The sequence below is a fragment of the Hetaerina americana genome, unplaced genomic scaffold, assembly GCF_022747635.1.
Source record: "Hetaerina americana unplaced genomic scaffold, ioHetAmer1.1.p SCAF_8, whole genome shotgun sequence".
Taxonomy (NCBI): Eukaryota; Metazoa; Arthropoda; class Insecta; order Odonata; family Calopterygidae; genus Hetaerina; species Hetaerina americana.
In genome coordinates, this window is record NW_027287427.1 from 6,910,224 (window position 1) to 6,933,527 (window position 23,304).

General features: G+C 39.8%; 1 protein-coding gene and 1 non-coding gene across 2 annotated transcripts in view; one reads left to right on the forward strand and one right to left on the reverse strand.

Moving 5' to 3' along the window:
* The window catches only part of LOC139697632 (uncharacterized), a 102,616-nt gene that overhangs the window by 15,079 nt on the left and 64,233 nt on the right, over positions 1-23,304 (forward strand). The window lies entirely within an intron of this gene.
* On the reverse strand, positions 13,827-13,908 carry TRNAS-CGA (transfer RNA serine (anticodon CGA)). Its single transcript has one exon. It is a non-coding gene; the product is annotated as a tRNA-Ser (tRNA).

Here is a 23,304-nt window from a genome sequence, read left to right on the forward strand (position 1 = left end):
TTTGTTGGGCGAATAGCACACCGAAACTAAAACAATCAAATGGGTAAATTACAGCTAGCAAGATTTGTAAGTTCATAATGCACTATTTTCTGTCGCTGCAATTGTAATGGTGTAGGATTACCGGTGGGAGTGGTGGAAATCACAGAAAATGCACGCGTTCTTCGAGATGACGTCGAGCATATTCGGCTTCATAGAGATAAGCCATTGAATTAACGAAACATTTGGAATTGAATGTCACTTATCTCTACTCTAATCAGTGTGGGAAGTGATAAGAAAATGACTCCTTGCAATGCACTCGCGTTCGTTCGTCACTTAAATACAGTTTATCAGGACTGGATCCAATTTCCCAAAGATACAGCAATGGCGTATAGCTCTGTGAGCTATCTGGAAAGGAAGCTCGCATTATGCCTGCATTCTTGCAAATAAGTTGCTTTCTGTACTTCTATGCGTCAGGCACATACTAAGGTCTTAGCGTCCTTTGGAGATCACAAGAGTTAGCGACGTGACTCAAATCAATTACAAATATAGTATGGCTTAGCGTTTCAACTTGCCCTTAATTCCTGAATATTTATGGTAATGCAAGCAGAGGATCACTTTAACTCTATTGCTCTAAGAATACGGGCAACGAAGGAAGTCGGATTATGACGTGCTAAGCATTTAACAACAGGTGGGAACAAGTGTGAACATAAAACAACTGGGAACCACGCTTCATACGAGATCTTAGACTGTTTCATTCATACAAGCACCCCGAACACTTGTTGAATAACATTATCCATTGCCAAAGAAAAATTTACATTTATACCTTATGTGAATTTCTCAAAGGAGAATGCGTATTGTATTTTCTCGTTGTTTGCTCTTCTCTGCTCTTCTACGAATAATTGGTAACATTGCACTTTAATTTCAACTTAGTTTTTCAAGGTATAGGTATAAGGGAGATTTTTTCGGTAATGCTCTGCTTTTTTGCTCATTTGTGACGCTTTATTTGCCCGCGAGGTTCTCGCCGACCAATCTGACTGTCATCAGCTTCGAGCAAGAACCAAAAAATGTCATCCGGTCAACTTTTCTTATATATGTTCCATGCAAAAGCGAAGTCCATTAAATAACGAGCGTTGCTAAGCAATATCTCAACGGAGATTTTTGGGTTTTTTAGCAAAATTCCATGGATTCGCTGATTATTTTGGGGGAAATAAAGGTTTTCTACTGATGTAAGTTTTGACACATCAAATTCTTTATCATGGTCCCCTTCAAGACAGGCTCAACAATGCCACAATGGTATCGCTACCAAGCTAAACAGAAGTAGCGACAAAATTCTGCTCCATTCTATAGTATACAAGACATATTGTGGTTCGAAGCGAACATGCCTGGAAGGAGAGGTTATTGAGCCCACTAGCCTCCAGCATCCAATGCTTTCTCGTCTTTGAGTATTCTCTAGGAGCAAATCCGTCCAGAAAGTTAGATGAAAAGGTCACCAAGCGGATCCAAGTACCGGAGTGACACAGTTTTGGACAGCCCTGAATTAAAAAAGGCATCATTTTACAAAAGGATATCAAAGTAGTGTGTAGAATAAATCTCGAAAAAAATCGAATGCGGATGAATAAGCACAGTTTGTTCCTGCAAAGCGCCGGTGTCGCTTTGACACTTTCACTTTCACTGAAGCCGACGCTGAAATCTCATTAGGAAAATTACATCGCGTTCCTCACGGAGAAAGATTCCGAGCTCAGATAATGAAATCCCTTGATGGAATGAGACGTGGTATTCCACGCTCAGGCAAGCATAGGGTTTTACTGTGTTCGGACTGTTAAAATGTCGAATCATATACAAATTCCAACGATGTTATCAGCCATCTCGCACTATACAACATGTTTATTCGGGAGCACATATTCTTCAAATAGGTAGAGACGGAAAGAAGACTTAATTCGGCTGGGCTGTCTTTATGAGAAGTTTCATGGATGGCCAAGAATGAAAATAAATGGCTTCGTTTTATTTCTGCTCATAGAAATTGAGCAAAATTGTAAATAATTCCATATCTTACTTTTTATCGACTCACTTTACCCATTCATTGACCAAAACTCAAAGATGAACGTCATCTCCGAAGCATTTACCACGTGGAAAGATAGCTATGCCAGCCTGATACCGTCACTGTAGACAGGAGAGCCTTCTGGTGACACGGATTATGAAAACATACACTATTGCTTTAAAATGAAGTTTTTTTGTATTTTTTATATTGTGAAAAAAATAAAAACTCGCCAAATATTTATCTCCAACAAAGCCACTACGCACGGCTCCAATCCAAGATGGATCCCTCAGAGTTCTATCATAATAATAACGATTTTTTGAGCAGATTTTCAGAAAATAAAATTGATGTTAGCCAAAATGGCTCATTCTAATCAATACTATCAAACCGCGGGCAGGAGTTCAATAACCGTTCAAAATAATTACAGTCCTCAGCAGAGTATAGCCTCAAGTGGACGATATTTCCTTGAGGTAGATGATATTTTCATGATATGCATGTGGATGTGCATTGAAATAATTTACGCGAAATTACTAACAAATAGTTGAGCTCGGAAGCACTAGAATTGCTCATCTTGATACTAAATTTGGGACGTCAGAGTGATTAGGTTGTAATGTCCCTATTTGCAACCCGTTTATTTATTTGTTAATTTGCAACAAGATGAAATTTTCATCATTTAAGATCATAATAAATATGTCCAATTGATAAATACTTATGATAAATTGAGAACCATGCATTTCCATTAACGAGAGACCATTCCTATCTTAAACTTTTGTCCGGGCTAAATCATTATCTTTTAAACACCGCTACCATTTTTTACATTATTAAAAAATAAACTTCCGACTATTTATCAAAAAGCGAAGTAAAAGATGCTCAACTGGAGATTTCATCTTCCTTCAGCCAAAGGTTCATAGATTTCATGCTGATTTTGCTGAGAGATTCATCCATTTGAAAGATTTCCCATCGACGAAAAGTAAAAATATATCTTTCCACTGAAAATCACTAAGAAAGAGAAATGGAGAGATGCCAAAATGACTGTTTAATCCCGATTCAAACCCGAAGGCAAACTTAAAGCAAGCCGATGCGACCGCGTCCGATCGCATCGGAGGTTGTGTAATTAACTGCGGCTCCAGATGTGCCTGGCAATCTGTGGGTGGCACAAATGAAGTAACTAACTTCGTGATTCCAAGCTTCGCGGCGCAAAATGAACTCTACCCTCTCTCGCCGTCTTATGGAATGATGACCATGCTTATTTCCTCGGAGTGCACTCTAAAATCATGCGGAATAATTATGGAATTAATTTGCGGAATATGACGAAATTTCACTCGTCGAGATTTCCAGGTCTGCCGCATGATATACCTCGGCTAATCACGAGCTGCCACTCAAGTGGGGGTATCCCGCTTCCCCCAAACGCGGTAACCAATCCAATCGCATCAACTTATGGCTATGGATCACGGACGGCTAAATATTAATTTAAACGCCACTGCTGCAGCTATATTTTCGCTAGTCAAAATAATAATTTAATAAAATCGAAAACCAACCTAATCTCGAAAAAACCCATAACGTTTGCAATTCCTCGTCATTCCTGCCGCCGGCGCTGTGCGAGGTCTGTCCAATAAATACTTGAACTGAGGTCATAAAAACTTTGCAATTTTGCTCAATTTAATCTACATCGCTATTGTCCCATTCAAAGTACTCTCCATTCCTTGCTGTGCATTTATTCCATCTTCTTTTCCGCTGTTTAAAGCAACCTCGAAAGTTAGGCTTTTTAGTTTTCTCGTCTCGTTTTCTGTCAACATTTCAGTAATTTCTCGAAAACTTTTACCGCACTTAACCTAAAACTTGATGTTGATTCGTTGCTCCGCGATTGCGGCAATTTCCATTTCCGACAAAAAGTAAAAACAAGGACAACCGAAATTAACATAACTGACACCATACGCACAGCTCGACGATCCGCCGGGCACAGACGGCTCATTGGGTCTCAGGAAACTAGCGAGCAGGGCTATAGTCCGCGTCATAGCCTGCAGATTGCACTAGTTTGCGTATTTAATGTACAGACCACGTAATATTAGCAGTAAATCATCAAAGACAGGGAGGGCCCAAATTGGGAGCTACAAATCAAGGGCAAACATTGCGCAGACGAGAAGGTAAGGACAAAAAATAACAATTATGAAGCAGCGGTTAGATGATTCGAAAATGTTCAGTTTTCCTTTTGCTATGGAATCAAATATGGCGAAACAAAGAAGCCTAAATTGATAGTTCGGTGGTAAAATGGGAGGGGGAAAATGAGATAAGCGATAATCCAAGGCGATGAACATCTGGGCAAATATTAATTAAATAATAATTACTAAAATAATTATAGATTACTCTTGTGAGACGAAACGAAGAAATTTGGGTGATAGACATCTCGCGAAGTGTTCAACAAAACATAAAAATGATAACGAAGGTATTGGAGGGATCCTTGACCTACACTCTTTGTTAGTCCAAGATTTGACAGAACGATGGCTGGCGTGGCTGAGATTTCGATAAGGTATTTGATTCAACTCAATCCGATAGTGTTCTTTTGTTAACAGGCAATCTTTTCGAGAAATATTATTCGGAATAGACTCCCACGGCTAATAGTGAATTTTTTCTAGATAAGTTTTTCAAAGACTAAGATGAAACCCATTTAAGTGTACAGAACTAAATTATTTATGGGAAAATTGAAAAAATTCAATTTATTACGAATACAGGAAGCCATAATTACACTAAATGAGCTAAATTGATTAAAATATGAGCAGAAAAAAGTCTTAATGTAAAATTTTGCTTTTGACTTGCGACCACTACCAAGAAATACCTTAGAAATAACTCCTTTGTAACAATATCAAGGTCAGGATGTTGAGAAGTGAAAGTGGAGGACATGAAAGGTCACATTCACATTCGCTTGCAGAGGAATTCAGAATCGAATATCAATAAAAACAAAAATTACAAGAATTGCATATACATTACATCATTGTAAATGCACGTATTGTAACATATGTGAATGTATGGTGTATTTATGCACACACACACACACACACACACACACATACATATATATATATATATATATATATATATATATATATATACACACACACACATATATATACATATATATATAATATATACACACACACACATATATATATATATACACACACATATATATACATATATATATATAACATATACACACACACACATATATATATATATATATATATATATATATATATATATATATATAGTCATTCACATAGAAATAGATACAAAGGAATAAAATAGGAGCACACACATAAAGGACGTACACACATAAAGGAGAACACAGGAGAGGTGGGGAAGGCAGAATTATATTTATATATATTCAGGTATAATTTATCGCCATTGTTTTCAAAAAATATTCCCGAAATAAATATTGAATAAACACAGGAATCAACATTTAAGAAAATGCCATTTAAAAAGTTGGACGAACTGGAAAACGTGCATACTTCTGTGCCATCCAAAGCTATTTAGTAAATATATCCGTCGCCCTAAAAGAGAAACTTTTACTTCAATCTATGTTGAATTCAACATCCATGCATACATACGCGAATCACACGCCGTTCTCTCCGGTGGTAGACAATACAAAAATACCTCATTTTAAGATATTTGCGGACTTACTCCCTTTCACCAATTTCTTCCATGATAGGTCTCAGGCCTTGAATACTTCTTCCGCCTCGTTCGCCTTTCGCGTTTTGGCGTGCCAGGACACCTAATTAACCTCATAATGGTAAGGCGAAGGAAATGGTATGTTGGCTATCAAGGTTATGTCGTCGGACAGGATGATATCCTATTTAGAATTGTTTAAGTGGACCTAGGATATTACTAGGTTTATTTTTTGCTTGTGTAATGCTGAAAAAAAACGGGACAATACTGACCGCTAGAAATACGTATCAGTCACCTGCGAGCTCTGCACGAGGCACAGGCTGTAAAACCTTTCATATCATATACCTTCCAATACTCATGAAACTCAAACAGACTCGGAAAGAGATTGGATGAGCGAATCTAAGATGGGCGGCGGAGGACGCATTAGGTTGGTCCATCAATAGACGCACACGGCAATGTCATCTTCAATGAAAGCAAAATATTGCCGAGGGGAGGAGCCGTTAAAAGGGTATTGCGATATCTGAGCCAAAGAGCATGTGATAAGAAATACCCAAAGCAGCCGCACAAGGAAAAGTGAAATAATCTAATCGTTTTTCTTTTATAACTGAAAGAAGTCACACACACACACACACATATCACAGTAATCAATACTACATTTCTATGAGTATCAATTACAAACAAACATTCTTTTGAGATAGATGAAATTATAAGCAGATATGGTTGAGTGCCATACTTCGGAATTGTATTTGCTTTCCTGGGTTTTCATTAAGGTTTCGTCATCAAAATGCAGTGTCGCATTCATGCGAGATAAGTCGTCAAGAGAAAAAGTTAATTGAGAAGAAATGAAAGAGTCTCGTCCTCCGTCTCATGAATCGAGCGTCAAAATCCTTACGGATCTCATTCTACGTACAAGGCAGCGTTGGCGTGTCCCTGAGAGAAAACAGATACATAAGATATTTGGCTTCTTGTTGTTATTCTCAGTTTCTGTCGCCGATTGATGGACGATAGCCACACAACAAGAAACAAGGTTCCAACACCCATTTCCGCATCTCCAATGTGAATGGCGTGACCAGAATTCGGTGACCATTTTGCAACTGTTATCTGCATTTGCGACCTTTTGTCGATTTCAATTAAATTGTTTGTGATTTCCGACGATCATAAATGCTTAAGTAGTAGTTTTGAGGGGAGGCGACCGACAGCTAAGGTCATTTGCGCCCTTAGGGATGGAGAGGAAAGGATGAAGGGTGGAGAGAAACCCGGCGTCGGCATTAGCCTACTCTTAAAGAAAGGCGCCAAGGGGTCCGCAGTTTAACGTCCCATCCGACGGACGGCGTACTCACTCAAAGTGCCCTCCACAAAGCACCTCAAGTAGGGATCGAGATACCTCTGAAAAATATTCAACACCGCCGGGATTTGAACCCGCGCCCTCAGGGTGGGAAGCCAGTACGTTAGCCCCCGCACCATCTCGATCCCCATTTTCCCTCACCCAACCATTTTTCTTCACCAGCTCTTACTTCCCATAGTACATTCTTCACTTCAATCAATTTTCATAATTCACTCCTATATACTTGCTGCATCAATGTTGATTCCACTTTGTAAACACTGCCGCAAGACAAAAGGAGATTAGTTTCACTTGAAAATTAAATTCACTGCAACCATTGAAGACAACTATCGCTTATTTTCACTTGGTATTGAGGTTTTTCCCGTTTATTTTATTTTTATTGGTTAGCTCTATTTCTATAGTGTCTGAAAATGTTGATGAATTTGCTGTTCCTATATCGTATCTTTACTCTTTTTATCTAAGTAACGCCTTTTTGTTTTCATTTATCTCGCTTTACTATGTAAAACTAAATTTCAAGGCGTTAATGAGTCCTACCTCACACCTTTATTTTTGCTTAGCTTCCTCTGAGCTCTTAATTTACATGTATTTGTCAATTTTTTTCTTTCGTTTTAAGTTTAGAAACTCCTTCACGTTCCTCGTAAACTGTCTCACTTAAAACGAGTTTTTCACACCGCCCTCGAAATATTTTGCGATATTCATCGCTAGACCAATCACACAGTTTGGACATAACAATTTGACAGTTGCCAAAGCATGCAATCGGTTAGCCGAAGGAAATGGCATCGGAAAAGAAGAATAATTCATCAAAAAACCTGCAAAATATTTACCGTCATTACCAAATATACTTTTAGCCAACAGTAATAAGTGGCAGATGTTTCTACGCCTGAGTTGAAAATGTTTTATTGAAATAAATAAAAAGAATCAATGATTAGACATGACTATGGTCAAGTGAAAGCGATTACGAAAGAAAAGTGATTGATCAAAGTTAGGGGGATAAAGTAAACTTCTAACTCCGATTCAAATTGTGTCCTTCAATCTACAAAAAAAGAGGGCCAGAAGAGTCTGTTCGACAGCGAACGGGATCAACACGGATTTCTCAACTGCGAAAAAAATTTCTTTTCAAATAACGGAATTTCCGTTCCCACTGGTATCTTATAAACCTGCAGTCAAGGTTTCCCGCGTCCATTTCTAATCGGTCACAACTGACGGATATCTTGACTGATATAGGGTTTGTCAACAGTAAAAGACTGTTTATGTTATTGCCAATGAAGCCGCATTGAAAGCTAAGTTCATATTCATCAGCAAGCGATATGGAACGTATATAAACGTAGCCTAGGAAATGCAAGACGGTTTCCTCAATAAACATTTTAGCCGATGAGATGTAATGCAGGGAAAGCAAGAAACGGAAAGGGAAAAATTTCTTAAACATCAAGATCCTATTCATGTGCTTAGAACAAACATGGAGAAACAAATGACCCCGCGCCATCCTGTGGTGCAACTGAATGTTTCCTCCGTCAATGTACGAGAGACCCCTCATCCCAAGTCCCTCGAGTATTTGTATATCTCATTCCTTCTGTCTTTAAGAGTTTCATAGACCCCCTTCGCGAACCCTTCCGATTTTCCGAATCATCCCAAAAAGTTCGCGTACTCAAGATATGACCTTAAAAATTCTCAGCGTTGAACGAAAAAAAATCTAAAGTTTCCAAAGAGAGTACACATTTTCGAAAGAGACCACAATCATGGAATGAGGCTATGGAGCAATATATTTGCAGGCGTATAAACTTACTTCTTTATTTACGGTACAAAATGCTCCAGACTGCGAACAAGACGCGAAAACCATTTCCTTTTTTTTATACCCTGTCGGCATTGAAAAAAAACCACTTCAATTTTCCAAAATCTGCTCGTTATTCGATGAAATACTTCTCTGTATTCAACAGAGGGGATTTCTTCACTCCGGACTGACCTCGACTTGGTGGTCTTAAACTTTAGAAGCCCACGTGAATATTCTTTCGTCATCGCTTGGATTCGGCAGGGGGCATGAAATGTTCTCGCCGACGTCCCTCCTTTCCCATAGCGCACGAAAAGTAATAAAGGATGAAAGGCATCGGTAGAAAGTGAATCGAACGCCAACTACGCTTCAAATACTGTTCGCAATGCGCGTTTTCTCCTTTCCTTGTTTTTTTTTCCGCACAGTCATAATGGGCCAACTCATCCTGTTAATTGTGATCGATCACGCTTTCTCTCGCTTGAGTGTTTTACAGATGAGCTTCCTTCCCTCTCGAAGTACGCAGCATGTGACCGAAATTGCGATTAAGCAATTTGGACTTGAAAAAAAAACCCCATTCGACGAAATAAGGGTATTTGTATTTCATCAAGCAGACAGAATCGAATGCTCGAAATCCGAATGCATTGGCATTCAACCGAATGAATTTGTTCTTACAAGGGTTGCGGGAATCGACTTGATGATCGAGTTTTTTTTTTTTTGACGCCCTCAGGATAACATTCCTGAGCTCGCAGCCAAGATTTCGCAATAACCGCAAAAACGTTAATAATGGCACCAACTGAGTGCACGCAATTTTTAGCTAGATATTTTCCTGATTTTTTTTCTTTCAAAATTTCAATCGGCTCTAAGCGGTTTTGTTGCGGTATCCCTAACGGTATTTGCGCATTCGTCCTTGATCAATGTTTTTGTGCAGGGAATCAGATTATTTAGGTAGCTGGTATACTTGACTACCCAAGCCGAGGTCCCAAGATGGAAACCCCGGTGGGGATGAACGGTGCCGATACCTGCTTGCGTGCGTGGCTAATGGATGGCTACTTTGTGGATGACTAATCCTCCGAGAGGCCCAGTCTTAAATCCATGTGCCCCGGAAAACCCCAAATGAATGTTGGAATCCGCACATCAAAGGGTGCGTGTGACAACCTCTCTCCGATCCATAACATTCAAAACAGACAGAAAGGAAGTGGCGAACAGGACACAAACTACGAAATAGAGGGTTCAGTGCTAACTACGGCCAGTCGAGTTAAATATTTGGGGGTAGTTCTAACATCAAGCCTTTCATGGGGAGCATATTATAGGACAATATACGGATTCGCTTGTGAAAAAATTTTCTAACTTCTTCAACTTCCAAAATCATAACCAATTATTCATTCATTATCCACGTACTGTTCACTGAAAGCGTGAGCACCTCAGCTGCAGATATTCTTCCCAGATTACACCTGTATCACTCTAAATGGCAATAAAGTCAAAAGCAGACGAAAACGCGAAAATATAGGATTAAATTGACTGAAAAAATATGATCGCGAAGCAACGTTTTCTTTGAGCTTGACGCAAAACGTGAGTGAAAGCAGAGGGCATCAAAATTCGGGCCGTAAAGCTCCATCTATCTGCTTTTCACTTCAATGCCGTTTGGGGTTAAATGGAAAATATAAGTTTATATATATATATATATATATATATATATATATATATATATATATAGAGAGAGAGAGAGAAAGAGAGAAAGAGAGAGAAGAGAGAAAGAGAGAGAGAGAAAGAGAGAGAGCTGACTTCCATTCAAGGTCACGTCATAATGCATGTGCACTCAATTAATTCGCTATCTTTCGGCCTTCAGGAAAACCGAGGCACGAAATTTAAGTCGATGAAAACCACCGCCCAGTCAATGTTATTATTTGCCGAAATGAAAGAATGCGGAAGAACCACCGAAACATCGTATATTTTTCTCCATCTCAAGAGCAGACGCTGAGATTTTCATCTCAAAATCGTTTGATTATATCAAAACACGCACCTGCTTTGTTATTAATATGATTTCAATCCGAACGCGGTGATTATTTTTTTATATCATATATGTAGAAATCGGTGCTTGCATGAAATTACTCGATCGAAGCGGAGACCAGAGAGGGTAAGGTCGCCGATGAACGTAAGTAGTGCCACACCCCCGAATCGAGTCTGCGGTGAAGGATGCCACATTGATTCATCGCGTCTGTCGTAAATGAACCATTAAAAGCTCAAAAAAGATCCATAAAAACAATGGACAAACCACTAATAACACTGGAGGACAACAAACACTAATGTGCAGCAGCTCTCCGCATTCTTCTCGAAGAACTTCCTCATTTCTCCCAAGATGTCTCACGTTCACGTTGCGTGGCAAATTCCTTTTTTGGGTTTCGGCAGTATTTCATAAAACCTTTCTTTAACGCAACGCTTTCTTCCATTAACGAGTTCCAAGATACAATAAAATAGATAGATAGATAGATTGTGGTCTTTATTTGGGCGAATTTGAGACCAAATGGTCCCTTCTTCAATTTAACCCATTGTCGTCTACATATTATATTAGGCATTAAACTTATAGTTACATTCATATGTACACATAAATACATATAGTATAGACAGACATCAATTCAGTAACACAGATTTGCACATCGAAAAGAAAAAAGTATATATATATATATATATATATATACTTTTTTCTTTTCGATGTGCAAATCTGTGTTACTCAATCTGTACTACCTACTTCCCAGGCATTCAGTCTCTCAAATTCATCCTCAAAGACCTATTCCCCATCCTCAAAAATCACAACACTTCCTCCAACCTTCTTCCCAAATGCCCCTCTGTCACTTTCAAACGTCCCGCCAACCTAGCAAATATCCTCAAATCCACCAGGCCGCTCTCAAAATCCCCTCACACCCCCAGAGCCATACCCACTCCATGTCATCGAGCAAGATGCAAAACCTGCCCTATTTTCACCACTCCACCCCACTCCATCCCACCATTTAACTCTCTCCCGCCATTCCCCTATTCCTCTTGCACTTCCAAGAATGTAGTTTATCTTCTTACCTGTAAACTCTGCCCGTCATTTTACATAGGCCAATGTTCCACACCACTTAACATTAGGATTAATAACCACCGCGCCTCGTGCAATCCCTCCTCCCCGTCCGCGGGTCTCCCCATCCCTAAACATGCTTCCCATCATAATACCCCTTTCAACCTGTGCTACAATGTTTCCGTCCTGGCCTCCCTTCCCACATCCGATAACCCTATACAATTAAAAACACTTGAAATGGCATTCATTTACATCTGTATGGCCTATCAGCATCCGGGCCTCAATGTCGTTCACTGATGGGAGTGGCCTAAAATTGTTACTTTGTGGAAGCCCACCCTCACCCCTCCTTCGCCTCCCGTTCTCCCCTTCTCCTGGCCCCCTTCCCTTTCTCTCGCACCCCTCACCTCAACAACTCCAGCAGTCATTACTTCTATATCTTCAGAGGAAGACGGATTGTTTCCGTCGAAATATCAAGAAATAACGTGTGAGTGTTCTTCTCTTTTTTTGTGTTTCTATATTGTGTGTTACTGTGTATTGTACTATATATATATATATATATATATATATATATATATATATATATATATATATATATATACACACATACACATACATACACACACATGCATACCTATATGCATACACATACCTACACATATACATACATATCCACACACACATACATATACACATACACACATAAACATACATACATGCATGCATACACATACATAAATACATACATAATTACGTACATATACATACATACATATACATATATAAATTAAGAATACACCTACATATACTCAAATTAAATGACAGTGAAGATAGGGTACAATAAAATGAGGAAAGTCTAAGCAAAGAATGAGGTTTGTGGGAAAAGCTAGGGAGAGCGTGGCATTGCTCAACTAGTAAAAACCCACGCAGGAAAAACACCCTCGAAATACAGGATCCTGTAAATATACGTGCTTCGGTATTGTATCTTACATCCATAAAAGTTTTCAAAAAACATATTCCTTCGCCTAAATATCGGATTAACTCTTTAGGGGGCATTTGCTCTGTTGATTTAATGTCTTCTTTAACGCTATTCAACAGAATGTATGCCCACTACTGCCAATATTCTCTCCACTGTTTCTGTTTGGGCCAAATCATCACCGCAATAGAAAACTATGTTCCAGCGATAGAGAATTTCCTTTGATCTTATGCAACACCCTTTCATGTAGTCATTGAGGGTAAACGGGTTTGAATTCACAAATTGTCCCTTTATTTCGGCTTCGTCGCTGCTTGATACAGATACAATAAGAATCACATTCTATTTTTACCGTCTGTGAATTACTATTCTTTTTTTAAAAAAGAATGTTCGTTAAAGGGTTCTTCATTGTGTAATTTAAGAAATCGCGCCGATGTAATGTAAATCTTCCATTACTCTTGAGTCAGAATAATAAGTTAAGTGTTATTATTTGTTGCATGAATTTAATTCAAAAATACAGCGAGAGATGGTGCAAAATTAACTTCAAAAAATTCATACGCCAATGTGTATTTAAATGCAACAATTTCAAAGGATCATTCACCTTTGCAGGGATTCTAACCCGGATCCCTCGATATCGGCTGAGCGTTTTAGCTGGTTAAGCATCAAGACTTCCTTGTACAATCTGTCATTTTAGGGGCTTTAATGCAGCAAGATATTATAACGAAATACCGTTTAACAAACTTCAGAGTGTATTAGGGTGCCTCGACTACTTAACTGGCTAAACCATTAATAAAAGGTAACGAGGGATCGGGGTACGAATCTCGGTCTATTCATCATTAGTCCGAAAACAGCACTTTTTGACCTTTACATCGGTCTTTTAACTGTGAAAACAATGGAGACGATAAAAAACACCCAAGCCCTAAGTGGAGGAAAACCCACGCAGGCGGGATTCGAACCAGCGACCCTTTGGTAGACGAGGACGTTACCCCATCGCCAACGAGGCAGGCAAAAAATATTCGCTGCGGACAGGATTCGAACCTGCGCGGGCATTGCCCATTGGATTTCGAGTCCAACTCCTTAACCACTCGGACACCACAGCTTTGAATTTGCGTCATTAATTGATGTTTACAATTCTAAATGGCTGCATTTTTATTCATTATCTTTTCAGGGTGTGCTCGAGTTCACTTTCAATATCTTGTGATTTTTACTTTACCAAACAAGCAGATGCATCCAAAAAGTTGCATCAAGGAAACTACGTCTAATGCACACACCTATAAATGAACGAAACGCTATTTCGAATTTCGATTGTTAATATTTTGAATTTAATGTCACGGACTATGAGCGCACAACGGTTATCGATTAATATATATCTAAATAGTATTTACTTGCAACATGCAACTGTGGTGTCATTCGTAACCATATACTTTACACTTCAATTCACTTATACCAAATCAATTCTTTCGTGTGAAAATTACTGCAAAAAAATTATTGAAATAAAAACTTGGGCACTCTCTTCTCTTCCTATCCCTTCACACGCCAATTCCCACAACCTTTCATTTGACCAGTGTTTTGCTCTCAGCATCCTAGAATCCCTACCTGATTCAGCCATCAATATAGAGGTGAGGACTCGTGAATCCGCCTACATATTAGCTTTCCGTTCTTTCAAAATTCCCACCCTTAACCGCCATCTTTAATTTCCCTCCCAGCATTCCCTCCACACCTCCCCTCCCCGCCCATACCTCTTTCCCCTCTCCACAGCAACAGCATATTTTCAGTCTCTCTTGAAGAAGGCCTCTTAGAGGGCCGAAAGCTCGAATAATTTACCGTGTGAGTGTCCTTTTAAATGTTGCTATTCTATTTTATTTGTGTTATATTGTGTCAGCCCATTATATATATATATATATATATATATATATATATATATATATATATATATATATATATATATACACATTCAAACACGAAATCCCGCCAAACGGCGAATAAATACTCATATATGCAGAAACAGATATAAGGAAAAGGGATAGGAACACATATAAAGGACGAACACAATAAAGGTGGGGAAGGCGGAATCGAACGGATCACAAGAGTAAAAATATTTCCTTGACCGGGACTCGAACCTCGGATCTTTCCACTTGCCGGGCGGATGCTCTTAACCACTTGAGCTATCGAGGAAACGTAATTTACCCTGAGATCCGTGGGTCTTATATGTCGCCAAGCGCCCCGATTCTTTTAGCCAAGAGATGGCGTCAGGGGACTGTTTCACCCACCAAAGGAGAAATAGACAATACACAAGAGGAAAGGACAGTGGTTTAGAATTCATACAACATCATACAGGAAAGGAACAGTGCGTTTCGTGGCACGCATAGCCAGAAGAAAGAGATGAGCCAAATTGGCTAAATACACATTCAAACACGAAATCCCGCCAAACGGCGAATAAATACTCATATATGCAGAAACAGATATAAGGAAAAGGGATAGGAACACATATAAAGGACGAACACAATAAAGGTGGGGAAGGCGGAATCGAACGGATCACAAGAGTAAAAATATTTCCTTGACCGGGACTCGAACCTCGGATCTTTCCACTTGCCGGGCGGATGCTCTTAACCACTTGAGGTAAATTACGTTTCCTCGATAGCTCAAGTGGTTAAGAGCATCCGCCCAGCAAGTGGAAAGATCCGAGGTTCGAGTCCCGGTCAAGGAAATATTTTTACTCTTGTGATCCGTTCGATTCCGCCTTCCCCACCTTTATTGTTTTCGTCCTTTATATGTGTTCCTATCCCTTTTCCTTATATCTGTTTCTGCATATATGAGTATATATATATATATATATATATATATATATATATATATATATATATATATATGTGTGTGTGTGTGTGTGTGTATTTATATATGTAAATATCCTCTGACCTTCTTTGTTTCTTAAATTTGTCAATTTTGCTTTTGCCTTTTGGATAGATTTTCCCTTGCAGATGCTTCCAAGCAGTGATCCATGTGTTCTTCTTTTTTAAGATCTCCTTTTTCCCACTTTCTCTCCGGCGGCTTTCACTATTCCTTTTTTATAATTTGTCACCCACCTTCAATTGATTCATTATCACATTCATTTTCTAAAGTTCATCCAGTATCCTTTGAAATGCCAACCTACGTGTGTTCACTTGTAAGGTGAGTATGTTCACCTAACAGGTGACTCTTTATTGCGCTATCCCATTTCTTGAATTTACGCTGGAACTTCATGTACAGCAATCAATAATGACCGTTAATATCCAAACCAGAGTCTTTTTGAGTAGTGTTATCATAGTTTCAAAATCTATGTCTCACCAAAATGTGGTCAATTTGGGATCATATGTTACCTGTCGTTTCCCTATTTTTCCCTTTAAACGGTCGTCGCAAATGATCGTGCTTCCCAATATGTTTCCGTATAGGGTGCAAGTATAAAATAATCGCTCTCCTATTTCTTCTTTAACCCCTTAACATTTTCCTACTTCGCTCTTAACCTCACTGCTGACGATCACGTTTAACTTGACTATTAGTGAATCCAAGGGCATTTTACCGGGTGTGTGTGCATAAAATGATGGGAATTTTTACATTTAGTGGGTTTGGAGAGTCCGATCTTCAAATTTTTTCATTATATTGGTATACTATACATGCCCCTGAAGTATGATTACATTTTCAGCTGCATTCATTGTTTATACTTTGTCTGTGGCAGCCGCCCCTAAGGTTAGACGTGTTTTTATGAGCTCTGCGATTTTCGTTTGCTAAAAAACATGGATCGAAGAATTTGTATCAAGGCTTAGTTTCGACATCATATCCGTAAACCCATGTTTCGTCACCTCTTATAACACGTTTCAGTGATTCCGCATCGTCGTTTACTTCCTTCGGCGACTCCTGAGCAACCAACTTCCATTCGCTTCCGCTGTTTTTGTTCACAATTCAAAAATTTTGGAACAAATTTTGCTATCACACGTTTCATACCCGAAACATTCGGAAGTGTTTCATGGCATGAGCCAATTCCACATGCCAACATGCGATCAGCGACTTCTCTGATTATTGTGATTCGGCGATCAATTCACAACCATTTCTTACACTTTTTCCACGTTTTCATCGGTTGTTGATGTGCTGGGGCGTTTGCCATCTTCAACATCTTCACGGCCATCTTGGAAACCTTCATAATACCACTCGCAAACTCTTGTGATGTACTCACAGCAGACTCACCATTTTGGCCTTTGTTAAAATTTCACACACTTGGTTACACTTTATTTCATTTTTTACGCAAAATTTGGTACAATTCGTTGATCCATTTTTTTTAACAAACGAAAATCGCCTCTCGCTCATAAAAACACGTCTAACCTTAGAGGCGGCTGCCACAGTCAAAGTATTAACAATGAATGCAACTGAAAATGTTATCATACTTCAGGAGCATGTACACCAACATAATAAAAATAATATGACATTTGGACTCTCCAAACCCACTAAATGTAAAACTTTTATGTTATTTTCTGAACACACGGCGTGCATAATTGCAATTGATGCTCACTATAGCCACCATTCCGGTTCACTTTCCCCCCTTTTTTGTAGACACACGTGCAATTATGATCACCTACTGCTAAAATCCTCAGATAACGGTCTGTAGAGCTGCACTATTCGCGTCTCCATGGAGTTACAAATTTCCGGCGATGCAATCTCTCTTTTTGGCTGCTATACAGAACGAAATCGCTTAGATTGTCGTGGGCGTGGCAACAGACGGACACGGAGCACCGTCTTTCCTGCAAAGAGACTCATTCGCCAATCCACTGACAAGCGTGTGTCGACACGTATAAAGCTTACAAGTTTGTCTTGCTGCCAACAGTATTCCTCACTTGTTTCAGAGCAGTCTCAAAGGTGCACAATATATTCTTAGTATGGTAACTTAGGTAAATTTTGACAAATTGAAACGAAATGAAATTCTTGATTTTGTAATTCCACACATTTTATTTAAAAACACGACCCAGGTTTCGACGTTGAAAGTCATCGTCAGGTCATGTTTTTCAATAAAGAGCGTGAAATTACAAAGTCAATAATTTCATTTCGATATGTTATGCAAATTCCATGAAGTTACGCCGGAGACAACAAACTTAGAAAACTTAACTCAAACAAAAAAATGATAGGGCGAAAGACGCCATGGCAGGTTACACTTCGCGGATTTCACCATATCCATTTATAATTAACAGTTCCAGTCCTTTGAAGTGGACATAATACATTTTTTTGTTAGAAATGTATGTGTATTATTCTTCGATAAATGGCGGGGCGTTTAACTTTCCACACTCGACGTACTCACGGTGTCGCCAAAGCATTCGGTTCGGTATGAAAAGTCGTCCGAAATGAAGCAATAATGCAGGCGGGGTTTGACATAACACCAATGCACACTGAGGCGCGCACAACAGCGCATGGACGTGTGGAATTACGAATGGGAACACCAACTTGGGTGGCGTTTCAGCTTTGGTCCCCCTCCCTGCGAAAAAAAGACGCCCCCTGGAGCGTATCGAAAGGCAACCGATAAAAACAAAGGAGCGCGACCTGCTCCTTTTCTCTTCTGTCCACGCTCCCTCTCGACTTCCACTCCCTCGACCACCACCACCTCCCCCTCCCCCCCGGCCCGTGACGGACGTGGGCCGATCCACCCGCCGCCCACCGGTCCGCGACAGACTCCTCCTCCGCCAGAAGCGGCTCCCTCATCGCCTTTTCCACCTAACACTTTCCCTCAGCCCCTTCGGAAAAATCCCTCCGCCATTCCCCTGCAACCCCGACCGATATTCTCACACACCTCCGCCCTCTTCTCCCACAGGGCTCCACATCCGATCCCAGCCTCCCCACCTCGTTCCCCACCCCCCCCCCCCCGCATCTCCGTGCATCGCAGTCACTTCAGTTCTCAGCACCAAAGTAGTTCATATCCCCACCCGCTCGTAAGACTTATTGCGTCTTCCAGTGTTGTGTTACCTCCTCATCAACCCTCACAGCTTCCCTTCTCCAAGAGGAGAGAGAAAGAGACAGAGATGATGATGGGGACAAAACTGGAATACCTAAGCTGTCGTTGAAAATATTTCATCTTTACCCCCACCTCTGAGAAAAGTTATCGGACCGCTTTTATTTATTATTTACGTTAACGACATTAACTCCGTAGTCACTAGTAACATACGTTTATTTCCCTATAATGCAGTGGTTTACAAAGATATCCGTAATCCTGAGGATAATGCAGCTTTAGCAGATGTCTTAAATGATATACAATGCTGGAGCGACGCTTGGCTATTAGAATTAAACAAAAGAAAGTGTGTAGGGATGACTTTTCGGGAAAAGAGCAAAACCCTCATGAGCCCGTATCGAGTAGCGTATCCAAAATATTAGAGCAGCAAAGCTGGGAATTACTAACGGAAATAAAATTTCTCCCTTGCTGTCTCTTTCTCCCGCCTCCTTGGCCAGATGGCGTATTTTTTAATTTATCGGAAAATTTAGTTTCTAGTTTTTATATTCATGCCAAAATGTACTATTATTGCCGAAAGTGACACTATTCTGCTACCTTGATTCTTTCACGACGACTGAATTCATACCCGAAAATTCGGCGCCTCGGTTTTTCAGCAGAAATGAATGCGCCCTCAGCAGAGTTACTACAGCGCGATGCAAGGAACTGAAAAATGGAATTTATATCACGAGGCAATATCACTACAGAACGGTAAAATAAAACTAAATTGTTTAAAATTAAACATTTTGCAACAAATATAATTTTTATACAAACATTAAACCGCGAGATGAAAGAATTTAAAAAAAAAGAACCAAGAAGAGGTTCAAAAAGCTTTTATGATCGCTTGAAATAGAAATATATATATATTCATCCACCAAATATTTAAATAATTCCAAGTATGTTGGCATCACTCATGCGCTCAAAAGCAACCCGAAGTACAAACTCAAGTGAGACACAACCGGTATTTTTGCCAACCGGTATTGTAAGGATATGATCATAAAATTCAAGCCCATTTTGGTGTGGTTTTCCAGATTCAAAATTTACGGTGTGTATAAATGAAGTCTTTGGACGAGATTTGGCAAACATTCATGGTCTTTGGGGACCGTTAAATTTCGTGATGCGTTCCAATGTCCCGCTTGGGCTCCGAACAATATTTCGCGATTTTCCCCGTGCAGTAGGGAAACTTTACACACAGTTCTGAAACAATACCGTTTCCCTCAAGCCCCCGAATCTCAAACCGTTTGCTTTCGGAAAGAGAGGAAGACAAGCTTCACTCGAAAACGCACAACTCACCTCCTCACGTAAGTTTTAACCGGTCAGCCTCCCAACCCCCCCCCCCCCCCCAGCGGCTCCACACTTTCCTTTCCGATAAATCACCGCTCTAGAATGCGGAAAACGATCATGTGTCTAATTAATTCTAAAAAGGGCAAATACCTTGTCAAAGTTTTCAACTCGATGCGGACGATAGATTCGGCTGCATTCTCCCCGCCGAAGGGGAGTGTGTACTTCCCATTATTCACTACCTTTCCCCCCCCCCCCCAATGATTTCATCTATATTCAATGCAGACGTCACGAAAAACATCTGAAACGAGGGAAAATAAGGCGTTGCCACTTGAAGAGTAAATAGCAAGGGACAAAAACGATCGGAAAAAGTAGGGAGTGCACATCACCAAAGGGCTGCGGGACGAGCTCGAACAACTTATGCAGCAATGCGAGGGGAATCGGGGAGTAGTCTCCGCGTGTCACTTCGCCTCAGCTGCTCTTCCAATATTCTTTTTTATGTAAGACCACGCAATGTCCCAATTACTTACATTTCTTACCCTGCTGGCTGCTTCGACATGCTCGTTCCGCTTGCGATCTATAAATTCTCCCAATGAGGTCGGGTTAGTGTCACACAAGACAAGAGGAAATAGATGCAGTTTTCCATTGTTCTGCAATAGTAGTGCGATGATGTTCATTGTGGAAGACATTTCAGCGTTATTTATTATTATGCGAAAGAAAACAGATTCATGACTTAAATCAAAGGGACTTAAATGCCAATTCCAATGAAGATGGTTAAGTTAATTTAGACGTATTTTATTAGTTTTAACGTTATCATTGAACATCAATATCATTCACCCGATAAATAAATAATAAGTAGGTATTATTATTACTTTAGATTCTATTTTTTTCGGTTTAATAATACTGCCTTGTCGATAAAAAATGGGTAGCTGTGCGAAAGGTCAATGTTTTCAGCAGTAAGTCTCTGTCACTCGAGGCAATTTGTATGGCTTGGAGAAAAATACATATCCACCCATAACATTGAACGAATTCGGTTTTCATGGCTAAGTGAATTCAGTTCGCTCCAGCATATAAAATGTGGAAAATGCTTCAGTAATTAACTTCACAATTAATTACTGAAGCCTGCTAATTTTGATACGACTCAGCTGATCCCGTATTATCATTTACAGTCACCCGTCCGCTGTGCTTACTCCTGTGCCGGTGCACACTACGTACTTTTAATTTTGGATGCTTGTTCGATTATTTCCGATAATTTAACTCTTTTTAATAGAACCTGAATCTCGTCGATACATAAAATTTAACAAATTAATTAACTATGCTACAGAGTGAAAAATGGGTATTATGCTGAGGCTCATGATTTTCACGAGCTTCCGCGAATTTTTTTCTTTATTAGTACATAGAGGTTGAATAGAGCATTTGAATGAAGATAAAAATATATCGGATTACTTAGCCTCTCTGGTTTAAGAAGGTTGGGTAAAATTTCCAGATTACGCTTGTAAGTACTCCCATGAACTGCTACAAGCCGACTGACTCTTGGATTTAGTCGTGTAAGCCAATCATTCAAATTGATATGCGTAGCCGACATTCACTTCATGCGCAGATCTAAGTACTTCCTCAAGATGCGGGCCGCTAGGACTCGTCGGTCAGATTGAAATCTGATATATATATATATATATATATATATATATATATATATATATATATATATATATATATATATATATATATATATATATATATATATATATATATGAATTTCCAATTCACTAAGCAATGATTGCAGTCAGCCAATGGGCTGCAAGCATTGCTTAGTGAATTGGAAATTCAGTGCGACAGGTATGGGATGAGAATCAATATTAATAAAACAAAGGTTATGCGATTTTCTAGAAAGAAAAAGGCTAAGATAAACATTAAAATAGGAGGGCAAAACCTGGAGCAGGTAGAATAGTTTACGTATCTCGGAAATGTTTTGCACCAACACGGTCAAAGTAGTAGGGACGTAAGAATGCAAACAGGCTTTCACAAGGATGAGGGAGTTGATGACAGGGGCGTTGAGTAAGGATATTAAGAAAAGACTCGTAAAAACTTTGATATGGAGCGTAGCTATGTACGGCGCGGAAACGTGGACATTGAAGCAGGAGGATAGACGTAGACTGGAGGCTTTTGAAATGTGGGTGTGGAGAAGAATGGAAAAGGTGAAATGGACAGAGAAGAAAACAAACGAGGAAGTACTTGGCATGGTGGGCGAAGAGAGGGGTTTGTTGGGAGCAATCCTATGGAGGCAGGAAAATTGGCTGAAGGGGGTATTGACCGGCAGCGGGATGTTGAAGACTGTAATTGAGGGGAGAATGTTAGGCAAACGAGGAAAGGGAAGGGACAGGATAGGGATGTTGGACGGGATGAAGGGAGGAAGAAAGTACTCAGAGCTGAAGAGGGACCTGATGTAGAGTAGGATGCTGTGTTTTGCTAGGGGCCACAAATTATTTAATTAGTAATTACGTCCATCCAAAAACCTACCTTAACCGGTAGATTACCTAATAATAATTATATATATATATATATATATATATATATATATATATATATATATAGTACAGTGTAACTTCACTGTCTGGAAAAGTTAATATAGTATATTTTATAAAATATGAACTTAATTCACCAATTACAATAAGATGAGTTCCGTATGAAGATAAAGTCTCCTTCTGGTGGATAGTGGCACACACGCCTGGATGGAGAAACCTCGGGAATGTCCCGATTGGGGACCACTGCACACTCCCAGCTGAGGTCAATTTCCGGAATATCCAGACTATTAACGGGTTTCCGCTGAGTGGCCACCCTTTTCTTGCGCCATTGAGTTTTTAAAAAATATTTCCGGCAGTACTAAACATGAGTTTAAACTCGAATACTAAGATGAGCAGAAGGCTCAAAAATAATGAGGCCTTCCTGAGGTTTCCGAAGTTTCGCAGCGAAACTCAGAGCAGGAAGTAGCTGCTCCATCCTTGTCGTTTGAAGGCAATTCGCGATACGCATCACGTGCGCGGCCAGCCATAACTGGGCCGTTAAAGCTCTCGTGACAGCAGGCGCGGGCCGCCGAGCAATAAGGTTGCGCGCCCGACGCTCCTGCAATTTTCCCAGGAGACGGTAAATCACAAACCTCGAAAGTGGAGAACCAATGGCAAATTAAATATTTACGGAACTGTTTCATCATCAATCATC